Source organism: Pongo abelii, chromosome 9 (genome assembly GCF_028885655.2).
Source record: "Pongo abelii isolate AG06213 chromosome 9, NHGRI_mPonAbe1-v2.0_pri, whole genome shotgun sequence".
In the NCBI taxonomy this organism is placed as follows: Eukaryota; Metazoa; Chordata; class Mammalia; order Primates; family Hominidae; genus Pongo; species Pongo abelii.
The window spans coordinates 113125192-113138499 of NC_071994.2; the positions used below are offsets into that span (position 1 = coordinate 113125192).

The 13308-nt window shown below is 37.4% G+C and overlaps 1 long non-coding RNA gene across 1 annotated transcript in view; it reads right to left on the reverse strand.

Moving 5' to 3' along the window:
- Nucleotides 1-2156: 2156 nt before the first annotated feature.
- Nucleotides 2157-13308, reverse strand: part of LOC129048764 (uncharacterized) — an 89248-nt gene continuing 78096 nt past the window's right edge. Inside the window, exon 3 of the long non-coding RNA XR_008511362.1 lies at nt 2157-2526. This is a non-coding gene — a long non-coding RNA (uncharacterized LOC129048764). The remainder of the gene's footprint in view (nt 2527-13308) is intronic.

Here is a 13308-nt window from a genome sequence, read left to right on the forward strand (position 1 = left end):
TCTATCTCTCTATGTGTGTGTATGTGTAATTTTCCACTTAGCCATACCTATATTGAAATCTAAACTGAAAATGACAGAGTGACTGGGAATTTGTAATATAGGTGCTGAGTAATGATTATACAAATAGAAGCAGCATTCTACAGGAGAAAACCTAAAAATGTCTAAAAGTACTAAACTATTTCCCAAAATCTTGGGAAGGGAGGAAGGAGTAAGTAGAGAGGGAAGTACAAATTTTCTTAAGGTTTCACCTTAGATAAGCACAGGGAAATGAAAGCATTATAAAGGTGGAAGAGGGCAGTGAGAAAATAAAGCTATTTGAGTGAGAGAGATAGTTGGCATCTTGTTTTCATTTGGTCGCAGAGAAATCAGTGGTCCAACAGGCGTGAACAGAATGGGAAAGCATTCACTAGAAGAATGGGAAATCATTCACTAGAAGAATGGGAAAGTGTGGTAGAATCTTTAAATTTAATAAGGAAAATAGAATTATAGTACCTTGATGAATCTACCAAAATTAAGGAAAGGAAAGGAAAAACAATGTCAAACAAATAATCTACATGAGGTGAGATGAAATAAACAAAATCAAATAAATCCGTTATTAAATTAAATATGAACTGAATTCATCTTTCAAAGACAAACATTTTCAGACTAGACTTAATAAATCAGATGTATCTTGATTTCAAAACACACTTAAAGTGATTTTTTTAATGTTAAAAAGTAATAGGTAAATGGATATCAGGAAAATTACATATTTTTTAGAAAGGAAAAGAAGAAAAGAAAGGAAGGAGAAGAAAGAAGCACTACTACAGTTATTGGCCAACACAGCATTTAAGATTAAAGCATTAATCAGGACAAAGGGGAAGGTTATAAAACATAAAGGCAACATTTATGAAAGGGATAAAGCAAAACCCACTAGAAATCTTTTTTTTAATTGACATGAACGTTGATTATATAGTGGATTATTTGAATAATCACTTTCATAATATAACTTTTTTTTTTTTTTTGAGAGAATCACTCTGTTGCCCAGGATGGATGGAGTGCAGTGGCGTGATCTCGGCTCACTACCTCTGCCTCCCAGGTTCAAGTGATTCTCCTGCCTCAGCCTCCCAGGTGGCTGGGATTACAGGATTACAGGTGCACACCACCATGCCTGGATAATTTTTGTGGGTTTTGTTTTGTTTTATTTTTTTTGAGATGGAGTCTCGCTCCTGTCGTGCAGGCTGGAGTGCAGTGGTGCGATCTCGGTTCACTGCAACCTCCACCTCCCGGGTTCAAGTGATTCTCCTTCCTCAGCCTCCCGAGTAGCTGGGATTACAGGCGTGCACCACCATGCCGGCTAATTTTTGTATTTTTAGTAGAGACAGGGTTTCGCCATGTTGGCCAGGCTGGTCTTGAACCCCTGACCTCAGGTGATCCACCCCCACTCAGCCTCCCAAAATGCTAGTATTACTGGCATGAGCCACCACACCCAGCCCATAATATAACGTTTGTATTTTTATTTATTCTTCCTCTACTTATTCTGGGATGGCTGGCCATGTTTATGTTTTGATACTCAGGTATTATTCTTAGGAGAAGGACGCCTTTAGGTATTAAATTATAAAGATTCCAACTGGGTGTGCCTGTCTTGAAAGTTGGTGATCTTCTTCCTCATCACATCCTGATGCCTCTGTGGCCCACGGGGAGCCCAGCAACAAAATCACAAGGCCCACCATGGTAGAGAGTGGCACAGAGGACACCTGGGGACCTCTCCGCGGGAATGTGCAGGCACCACTGATGCAGCCCAGCCCAGACTGGCCCTTCCAACATGGACCCCCAGTGGAGACCATCTGGTTCCTGAAGGTTTCTGATTCTCAGGCTGCAGCCCCCACACACTAATGCTTTACACCAGTGGGGCGAAGAGGCTGAGGAGCTGTGAAGGGAGGCCTTGAGGAATTCTTTGTCCCCTGAATGGCCCACTCCCTAGATTCAATCCTAGGACCTGGAATTCATCTCTCTCCAGTTTAAACAATGTTTTTGAGCACACAATATGTACCAGACCCTGTTCCAGGCTGCTTTTTAATTTTTTAATTTTTAAAATTTTTGAGACAGGGTCTGGTTCTGTGGCCCAGACTGGAATGCAGTGTCATGATCACGGTTCACTGCAGCCTTGACCTCCCAGCTCAAGTGATCCTCCCACCTCAGCCTCCTGAGTAGCTAGGCCTGTGGGCATGTGCCACCACACCTGGCTAATTTTTTTATTTTCATAGAGACAGGGTCTTGCCATGTTGCCCAGGCTGGTCTTGAACTCCTGGACTCAAGCTATTCTCCTGCCTCAGCCTTTCAGGGATTATAAGAGGGATTATAGGTGTGAGCCACTGCACCGAGCCCAGGCTGCTTTTTTGGAGGGCACATATTTTTCAAGATCTCCCTCAGATCTGGTGAGTGGATTAAAGTTCTAGAACTCATGTTTGGCTTCAAATTGCTTCACATTCAGGGATTGTCAGACAACAGTCCATAGGCAGCGCTGATCCGTGGCATAGTTCCAGCAGGCTGAGAAAAATTAGAGATAAGTGCAATAGAGTGAGTTTTTAATGAAGCCACATCTATTCCATCTAAAAGTTTGTTCTTTATTCTGATATGATATCCTTCCTCTTTTTAGATTTAAAGTGGCATTTCTTTCATGAAATGATAGTAGATAGTAGGGTTTTTTTAATGTTCTTAGCTGAAAAATAAAAAGTTGGCCATCCTGTGACCCCCAAATAAATTAATATAGAGATTGATAAATGATGTATCACTCTGTGAACCCAAACATGTGTGGCTTTGTTCTCTGACATTTGCTTTCTGCAGCTCTCAGGACTATCCGTGCTGAAAAGACACAATGCAATATTTCTGAAGTCATCTCTCTCTCTCTTTGCAAATTCACCTTGGCCAGCAATACAAATGGTCCAGTTATTCAAGGAGCCAAATTTTCTCTGGAGGGATGGGAGCTGCATTATGCAGAGTCCCACCCCGGGCAGTTGGAAGAACACACTGCTTTGCAAACTGTTGCTGAGCCTGAGTATTTCTAAGCCTTCCAAAATCCTTGGTACAGTCTGTCCTCACATTGCCAACTGAGGGAATAAGCCTCAATACTTGGTCCCCCACATATTCTACTGAGGAAGCTCATCATATTCCAGTGTCATTCTGAAAGAAAGATTCTCAAATATACATTTGGCAACCATCACCAATCTGACAAAGTTGACCTGAATCTGTCTTCAAAAATTCTAAAGAAAAAAAGAATGAAAATTGGAGGTTATAATTTTACCAATATCAAGCCAAAGATAGACATGTTGCACCTTCATTTACATCAAGCTTCTATCCTGCAAAATTTTAAAACCATTTCTAATGTTACCTCCATCATTTAGCAATTAAAATTTTAGGGACTTTACTTGAAACCCAAGTTGAATTTGGAAGTTTGGCTCATTTGACGTGGCCTAGTTAAATATGGCAATTCCCTTCTTTTTGCCACAGGAGGCAGCTTGGGGTAGAGAATTTGGGTCTGTCTGACAGCAAAGACCTGAGTTTGAATCTTGACTGAAAATTGTTCAGTGGCTATGTTAGTTTCAGAAGGCTTTTAACCTTTCTAATCCTCAGCTTCATAATGTGTAAAATGGGTATTGTAAGACCAACAGCATGTAATTGTAATGAGTCTGGCATAAAGTAAATGCCAATCCTGTAAAATGCTAATCCTGTTTTTTAATCTAATTAGATATCTAATTTTAATTTTAAATGAACTTAAGCAGGATGTCTTTTTTCCGTTTTTAATATTTTAAAAACTGGGAGGAAGAATCTATGAAGGCAAGTTTGTTTTTCAAGTTTGTGAAGAGTCACACAAATGATTCTAGAGTAAAATGGCCTTATACCAAATGTTTTATCTACTCATAGTGCCAAATATCCACAATGTCAAACAAGAACTCCAAGTGTTCTCAGCTTTAATTTCACACCAATGCCACTTTAACCAAACAGTCTCCTTAGCAGGGTACTTCAGTGCTGAATCATTATTGACTCAGAGGTTTATAAATACCACTACTTGTATTACTTGGAGTTTTCTTTAGTGCTTCCCTATCACTCTCTCTAAGTTCAGTTAAGCCTGACCCTGCAAAGGGAGTAATATCTGACATGCTCACTTCCCACATTAGTGGGGCTGCTAAGCCTGTATGACGTACATGATACATTTATAAAAAGGAACATTCTAAAAATAAGTTTAATGTATTCTCATTCAACTCCCTAAAAAACTGATGTAACTTGAAGACAGCAAGCTATGCTCATCAGTTTTCTCTAACAGCTTAGTAAATGTCAGAAAGAAACGGAAATGTTCTAAATAAGGACATCACTCGGAGTCCTTACAAAGTAAATCAGAATGCATACTTTTTCTATTAAAAAAAGCTTTAAAAAGATGATATAAATATATAATGTTCAAAATCTAAATCTCATTTGGTAGGAATGGTTTAAAGATAACACTCGAAAAGACAGCTAAGGTGTTATGTGGAAAGCAGCTGAAATGTATATAAAATCATTTCAATAAGGGATTTACTTAAGGAATAGGGTGAGGAATTAGATATAATATACAGTCCACACTGTTAGAGTCAACTCATCATCTATGGTAACAATAATGTGAAACAGGGAAGATAATCTAAAAATCCTGTATATTCACTTTTATATTCTAACATATTATTGTTTGCAGTAGATTTATCTTCCCAATTATATTTAAGATTTGTTTGCTTTTTTGGGTATTAATTACCTGATAGATGCAGAAAGATACCCAATAGCACTCTCAAGGGCACAGCAAAGCCAAAAAAGTAACATTTTGCCAGAGATTATCTACAAAAATAAATTGTGTCTATAAGAGAGTAAGAGATGTGGCCTGGATCACTGAGAGCGTGGAGTGAGGCCAATCCAAATAATTGATGTCTCTACAGTCCATCAGCCACTACCCGACAGTGGCCGAGGGATAAGGGTGGATACAAGCACTTCTACTCCCTGCAATTACTCTCCTTTCTTTCCCTCAGGCACGAACCCCACTCCTCCAGAGCGATTGTGGTCAGAGCATTTTGGGCAATAGGCCTCACAAAAGAAGCATCTTCAAATTCAGGGGACAAATCCAAAGGAAGCTAATATGAATCAACTGAAAAATGAATGAGCTGAGCCACATGCTGAGAGTGACCTGAAGAAAAATCAGTAAAGAAGTTTTATCAAGTGACTTGGGTGTTTGATTCTTAAGAAGGAAATGAAATGCAAAATTTGCAATTTATGCAGAATTCTCTGTAATCTCTTGAATTCCAAGGGAAGTTACAGGTCTGTTTCAACTCCTTCTCCTGGAAACAGACAAAATTATAAAAGTAAAATACTGGAACAAAATCTCAGTGCTGAGAGTAAGACATGTTGCCAACATCTTATAAACTGGGAAGATTAAAGCAAAGGTGAAACAAGATCAAAAGCTCTCACTGAAAGCCCCCTCTGGTTTTCCCACTCTGGAAGTGGCACAGTGCAGTAAGAAGTTAAGCAAATCTTTATAAATGTCACCAGCAATCCTGAATAATGAGAAATGAGGGCAAGAGGTGAGGGTGAGCAGTGAACCAGACAGATCCACAGGTCAGAGGCTACAGGGACACAGCAGAAGAAGCAAGCCTGTGGGTACATCAGAAAACTTTGCAGCAACTCAGTGTGCCACCTGCCCAGTATCTCAACAGCAGCATAGGGTCATACTGACATGAGGGAGCACTTTCCTAAAATGGGGAAGCAGGGCACGACCCTCAATCCCACTCTGAGAAGGCAAGAAGGACCATGAGACAGATGAAGACCACTCCCCATGGAGGCGCTTTTGCTATTGGCACTAACCACAGTGTATATTGGAGCACGGCCACCAATGAAACTCTGCCGGCCCCAAGAGTTTTCTCTCATCCAAAATTTGACCTAACTGGCCATTTCCTTCTGATATATTCAAATGTATTCCCAAATTAAAGGGATAGCACTCCACAATGACAGGACACTCCCCAATTTGGTGGATAAAAGCCCCAGGAAACATCCCAGAGAAAGCTGTACCCATTCTGTGCACTTGGATTAGAGGTCAGCTGAACAGAAAACTGGATGTAAAAATACTGCCCTCTGGAAGTCAGTGTGGCGATTCCTCAGGGATCTAGAACTAGAAATACCATTTGACCCAGCCATCCCATTACTGGGTATATACCCAAAGGACTATAAATCATGCCGCTATAAAGACACATGCACACGTATGTTTATTGCGGCATTATTCACAATAGCAAAGACTTGGAACCAACCCAAATGTCCAACAATGATAGACTGGATTAAGAAAATGTGGCACATATACACCATGGAATACTATGCAGCCATAAAAAATGATGAGTTCATGTCCTTTGTAGGGACATGGATGAAATTGGAAATCATCATTCTCAGTAAACTATCACAAGAACAAAAAACCAAACACCGCATATTCTCACTCATAGGTGGGAATTGAACAATGAGAACACATGGACACAGGAAGGGGAATATCACACTCTGGGGACTGTTGTGGAGTGGGGGGAGGGGGGGAGGAATAGCACCGGGAGATATACCTAATGCTAGATGATGAGTTAGTGGGTGCAGCGCACCAGCATGGCACATGTATACACATGTAACCTGCACATTGCGCACATGTACCCTAAAACCTAAAGTATAATAATAATAAATAAATAAATAAATAAAAAATACTGCCCTCTGGTGCAATAATCTCAACAAAGAGAGAAAACAGAGCTTCTGTGACAAACATCCCTTCTTTTCTGACCCACATGCAACCCCAATTTCCTCTCTACACTATTCAAGTTGCCGAATGAGCAAATGATATTCTCCAGCAACATCCAGCTCTCCAGGGTATCTACGGGAAAAAAAAACAAACAAACAGTCTGGAATTGGCCATCTTCTCTGTGAAATTTAATGCCAAAAGAAACATTAAATGCCAAAAACATAATGGGATCACATTAATTTTTTAAAAGAAACAGTTATGACTCAAGAGTTTTTGGTTTTGTTTTTTCTGAGATAGGGTCTCCCTCCCTGTCTCCCAGGCTAGAGAGCAGAGGTGGGCTCCCTGCAGCCTTGAGTTCCTGAGCTCATGTGACCCTCCAACCTTAGCCTCCCAAGTGGCTGGGACTACAGGGGCACACCACCATGCCTGGCTAATTTTTTGTATTTTTAGTAGAAACGGGGTTTCACCATGTTGCCCAGGCTGGTCTCAAACTCCTGGGCTCAAGAATCCACCCACCTCAGCCTCTCAAAGTGCTCATTAGAAGCATGAGCCAAAGCACCTGGCGTGACTCAAGAGTTTTATGTCAGTAAAGCATCCTTTTCATACAGAGATAGCAGAAAAATCTTATCAAATATGCCAATTCTCAGAAAGTATCAACCCATGTATTCTCTCTGGAAAAATGACCCAAAGATATGCACCAATGGCAAAGAGGAGATGCAAATAAAGAAGTCACAGATGAAGACACAGTGGGATGAAAGGCCCAGATGTATGAATTAAAACATGTAATCAAATCTAAATGACTTGGCAAATAAGGTGAGAAACAAGACACAAATGTGATTATTAAAAGAAAAGATGATGCATTTTCAAAAATAGTGTTTGAACAATTCAATAACTATCTAGAAAAAAACTTCCAGAGTATACCAATAGAAACCTAAGAAATGGGAAAAAAATATTATTTTTGATAAATTTCTTATCTTCATAGGTGGTGTCATTAGATATTAGTTTATATTAATGACTTGAGAAAGTTTGAACCTAAAGATTTAAAAGAACTTATTAGCAAAACAAAATATTGGCTTTTCATCCACAGAATTACTAAAAGAAAATTAAAGAAAAAAAACACAGATCATATATCAAAAAAGACAATAAATAAAACAGAAGAAAGGCAGAAAACATGAAATGAGATAAGAGAAGTAATAAACATTTGTTGTAAAAAGAAATGTAATGGGAATATCTCATCTGTTGAAAGGAAAAGACTCATATTGGGTCAAAAAACAAAATCTAACTACAGTCTTGTGTCGCTTAATGATATGGATATGTGTTGTTAGGAATTTCGTCATTGTGCAAACATCATAGTGTGTACTTACACAAACCTAGATGGTATAGCCTGCTACACACCCAGGCTATATGGCATAGCCTATGGCTCCTAGGCTACAAACCTGTCTAACATGTTACTGTACTGAATACTGTACGCAATTGTAACACAATGGTAAGCATTTGTATATCTAAACATAGAAAAGATACAGTAAAACTACAGTATAAAAGATAAAAAATGGTACACTCATTTAGGGTACTTACCACAAATGGAGGTGATTTCAGGACTGAAAGGTGATCTGGAAGAGTGAATGTAAAAGCCTAGGACATTACTCTATAGTATTGTAGACTTTATAAATGCTGTACACTTAAGCTACACTAAATTTATTTTTAAATATGTCTTTCTTTTTTTAACTTTTATTTTAGGTTTCGGGGCACATGTGTAGGACTCTTATAGGGGTAAGATTGTGTTGCAGGGGTTTTGTGTACAGATTATTTTGTCACCCAGGTAATAAACATAGTATCTAATAGGTAATTTTTTTAATCCTCTCCCTGCCCCCATCCTCCACCCTCAAATAGGCCCTGGTGTCTATTGTTCCCCTGTTTGTGCCCATGTGTTCTCATTGTTTAGCTCCACTTATAAGAGAGAACATACGGTACTTGATTTTCTGTTCCTACATTGGTTTTCTTAGATTAATAGTCTCCAGCTCCATTCATGTTGCTGCAATGACACGATCTTGTTCTTTTTACGGGTGTGTAGTATTCTGTGGTGTGTATGTATCATATTTTTTTAATCCAGTCTATCATTGATGGGTATGTAAGTTGATTCCATGTCTTTGCTTTTGTGAATAGTGTTTCAATAAACATATGTGTGCATGTGTCTTATGGTAGAAAGAATTATATACTTTGGGTATATACCCAATAATGGGATGGATGGGTTGAATGATAATTCTAAGTTCTTTGAGAAATCGCCACACTGCTTTCCACAATGGCTGAACTAATTTACACTCCCACCAGCAGGATATAAGCATTTTCTTTTCTCTGCAACCTCACAAGCATCTATGTCTTTTTGACTTTTTAATAATGGCCATTCTGACAGATGTGAGATGGTATCTCATTGTAGTTTTGATTTGCATCTCTCTAATGCACCATCCAAGCTGAAAACCAAATCAGGAACACAGTCCCATTCACAACTGCCACAAAAAGAATAAAATACCTAGAAATATGCTAACCAGGGTGGTGAAAGATGAATTACAAAACATTATTCAAAGATATCAGACATGACACAAACAAGTGGAAAAACATTCCATGTTCATCAATAGGAAAAGTCAACATTGTTAAAATGGCCATACTGCCCAAAGCAGTGTACAGATTCAATGCTATTCCTATCAAACTACAAATGACATTCTTCACAAAATCAGGAAAAAATTATTTTAAAATTCATATGGAAAGAAAAACGAGCCTGAACAGCCAAGACAATCCTAAGCAAAAAGAACCAAACAACAACAACCACAACAAAAAGCTGGAGGCATCACTTTACCCAACTTCAAACTATACTATAGGGCTACAGTAACCAGAACAGCATGGTACTGGTACAAAAACAAACACACAGACCAACGGAACAGAATAAAGAGCCCAGAAATAAGGCCAAACACCATCAGATCTTTGACAAACCTGACAAAAGCAAGCAGGGAGGAAAAAACTCTCTATTCAATAAATAGTTCTGGGATAACTGGCTAGCCATATGGAGAAGATGGAAACTGGGCCCTTTCCTTCCACTATATAAAAAAAATCAACCGAAGATGGATTAAAGACTTAAATGTAAAACCTAAAACTATAAAAACCCTGAAAGAAAATCTATGACATACCATTCTGGATGCAGGACCTGGTAAAGATTTCATGACCAAGATGCCAAAAGCAATAGCAACAAAAGCAAAAATTGACAAATGGGACCTAATTAAACTAAAGAACTTCTGCACAGCAAAAGAAACTATCAACAGAGTAAACAGATAACCTACAGAATGGGAGAAAATATTTGCAAGCTGTGCATCTGACAATGGTTTAATATCCAGAATATATAAGGAACTTAAACAAATTTATAAGCAAAATATAAACAACCCCTTAAAAAGTGGGTGAAGGACATGAACAGGCCCTTTCAAAAGAAGACATACATGCGGCCAATAAGCATATGAAAAAAATAATTTCTTTAATAATAAAGTAACTTTAGCTTATTGTAACTTTTTTACTTTATAAATGTTTTCATTTTTTAACTTTTTAATTCTTTTGTAATAACACCTTGCTTACACATTACATAGCTATACAAAATATTTTCTTTGTTTATATCTTTATTCTGTAAACATTTTTCTATTTTTAAACTTTTTTTCTAACTTTTTACTTTACTTTTACTTTTTTTAGTTTTTTTGTTAAAAACTAAGACACACACACATTAGCCTAGAAATACACAGGGTCAGGATCATCAATATCAGTCTTCCACCTTCACATCTTGTCCCACTGAAAGGTCTTCAGGGACAATAACATGCATGGAGCTGTCATCTCCTATGATAACATACCTGGAACAGAATACCTGCTGAAAAACCTGCCTGAGGCTGCTTTACAGTTTACTTGGTTTTTGTAAATGGAAGGAGTATGCTCTAAAATAACCATAAAAAGCATAGTGTACTAAATACATAAACCAGTAACATAGTCACTTAGCATCAAGTTTTTTACACTCTACATAATTATATGTGCTACACTTTTATATGACTGGCAGCATAGTAGGTTTGTTTATACAAGCATTACCACAAGCACTGGAGTAATATGTTGCACTATGACTTCCCTAGGCAATAGGAAATTTTCAGCTCCATTACAATTTATGAGACCACCATTATATATGCAATTAATTGTTAACCAAAATGTCATTAAGTGGCACATGACTGTATATGCTCTTTTTTTATTTTTTATTTTATATATATGTGTGATATATATATATATATGTATATATATATATTTGAGATGGAGTCTCGCTCTGTCACCCAACCTGGAGTGCAATGGCGCAATCTCGGCTCACTGCAACCTCTACCTCCAGGGTTCGAGCGATTCTCCTGCCTCAGCCTCCCGAGTAACTGGAACTACAGGCGCAAGCCGCCACGCCTGGCTAATTTTTTGTATTTTTAGTAGAAATGGGGTTTCACTGTGTTAACCAGGATGGTCTCGACCTCCTGACCTTGTGATCCGCCCACCTCAGCCTCCCAAAGTGCTGGGATTACAGGCTTGAGCCACCGCACCTGGCCTGTATATGCTATCTATAGGAGATATATATTCAAAATAAAGTGTCTCAGAAAAGTTAAGATAAATGATGAAATAAAAACATAATCTGCTGATACTCCCTGCAAAAAAAGAAAACAACAAAAAAAGGTTTCCATACAAACATCAAAGTAGAAATCAAAGAAGAAAGCATTAAATATAATAGCGACTTTTGTTAAGAAGTGACAATTCACAATGAATTTTATCTATCATAAACCTATGTGCCAAATAACATGCAATCATATATAAATATATCTTTAAAATTCAAAATAAATTACTGTAGATATGAAGAAATTAACACCATTGTCTTATTCCTAGAAGACTGGTAGATCAAAATAAATAAAATTATTTTAATAGATTTATAAATGCCAAATTCATAGAGAGTACTGTAAATTCAGGCTGCCATGGACTATTTATGAAAATTAATTTTATATTAGGTAGCAATGTAAGTCTCAACAATTTCAAAATGTTGAAATAGTTCAGACCATATCTAACCACATGAAAAAAATTAGAGATACTCATAAAGAAACCACAAAAATCTCCAATTAGTTGGAAATTAAGAAAGGGAAGGAAAGAAGGAAGGGAGGGAAGGAGGGAAGGAGGGAAAGAAAAAGAGAAATGAAATGTACTTAAGTAAGTGTATGTAACTCTAGGGTCAAAGAGGAAATAAAAACTGCAATTGCAGACTATTGAGATATTAATTATAATGGAACATTATATATGAAAACTTATGAGATATAATTCTAAGTCAATTATCAGAGAAAAATGCATAAGCTTATTTGCTTTCCTTACTTAACAGGTCCCTTCTTTTCTTATGACTTCTTCTTTTATTCATCTGGACTGTCTTGTCTCTCTTCTGTTTAAGAATATGCCAAGAAAAGTAAAAGGCAGAAAAAAATGTAGGTAAAGTAAGGTTCAAATTACAGAAGAAATTATTTAGCATGGGAAAGAATAGATCATGTCAATCATTTCAGAAGGCTCCTTCATAAGTCTCCAGGTTAGAGATGAAATAAGACAAAGTTTTATGGTCCAAATAGTTACAGCTCTAAAAATTGATTACCCGAACCAACCCTCAATCTATACCTAAGCTCCCCATTTCCTAATGAATGGCTGACTTTGAAAGCAAACAGGATTTACTTTAATCAAAGTAATAACATTTAACAACCCTCATGCAGCACTATGCACTAGGCACAGTGTTAAGCACTTTCTATGAATTAATTCATTTGGTCTTGATGACACACTAGTAATGCACTACACTGCCTCAGTGTTAGCATCTTTTCATGTGTTGATTTATTACTTAAAGTTTTTATTCTCTGTTCTTTTCACTTCCAGTTAAGAAAAAAAGTAATCCTTTTCTAATGTGTAAACTACACGATTAGCAGAGAAGAATGTCAAGGGATAGAAGGCCTCTTATTGTTCCTGGACTTGTGTGTCCTCTGTTTTTCTAATATATCTACGCTGTGGTCCTCAGAGGACCATCCCAAGACTTCTCTTAGCTGCTGTCATCTAAAACAATTAGAACAAACTAAGCTTATTAAAATTGTCATTTCTGGACTTGATGCAATCTAGTATCTCCTTCCCAACTGATGTTCAATGATATTTCTCCTACTTATGATGACAGAGATTAATCTTCAGTGCTTCAAATATGTCTAAATATTAGCACTTTTCTTTTAAATTCTATACTTATAAGAAACAAAACCAAATAAATGGAGCCGATGGATGTTAAAAGCAGCATCCAGTTCTGATACACAATTGAAACTAGCCTAGGAGCAACTGTAATGATGTTTTGAAATGAATCATGTTCTAATGTTTTACAGAAAATTATTTAAATTAAAAATTAGATGGGTATAGCTTAGCAATCAGAAATCTTCCTGTGAAGCCACCACAAATTCAGCCTGAAAGGTCATTGCAAATTCTCCCAGCTCTCTAAAGATAATTAG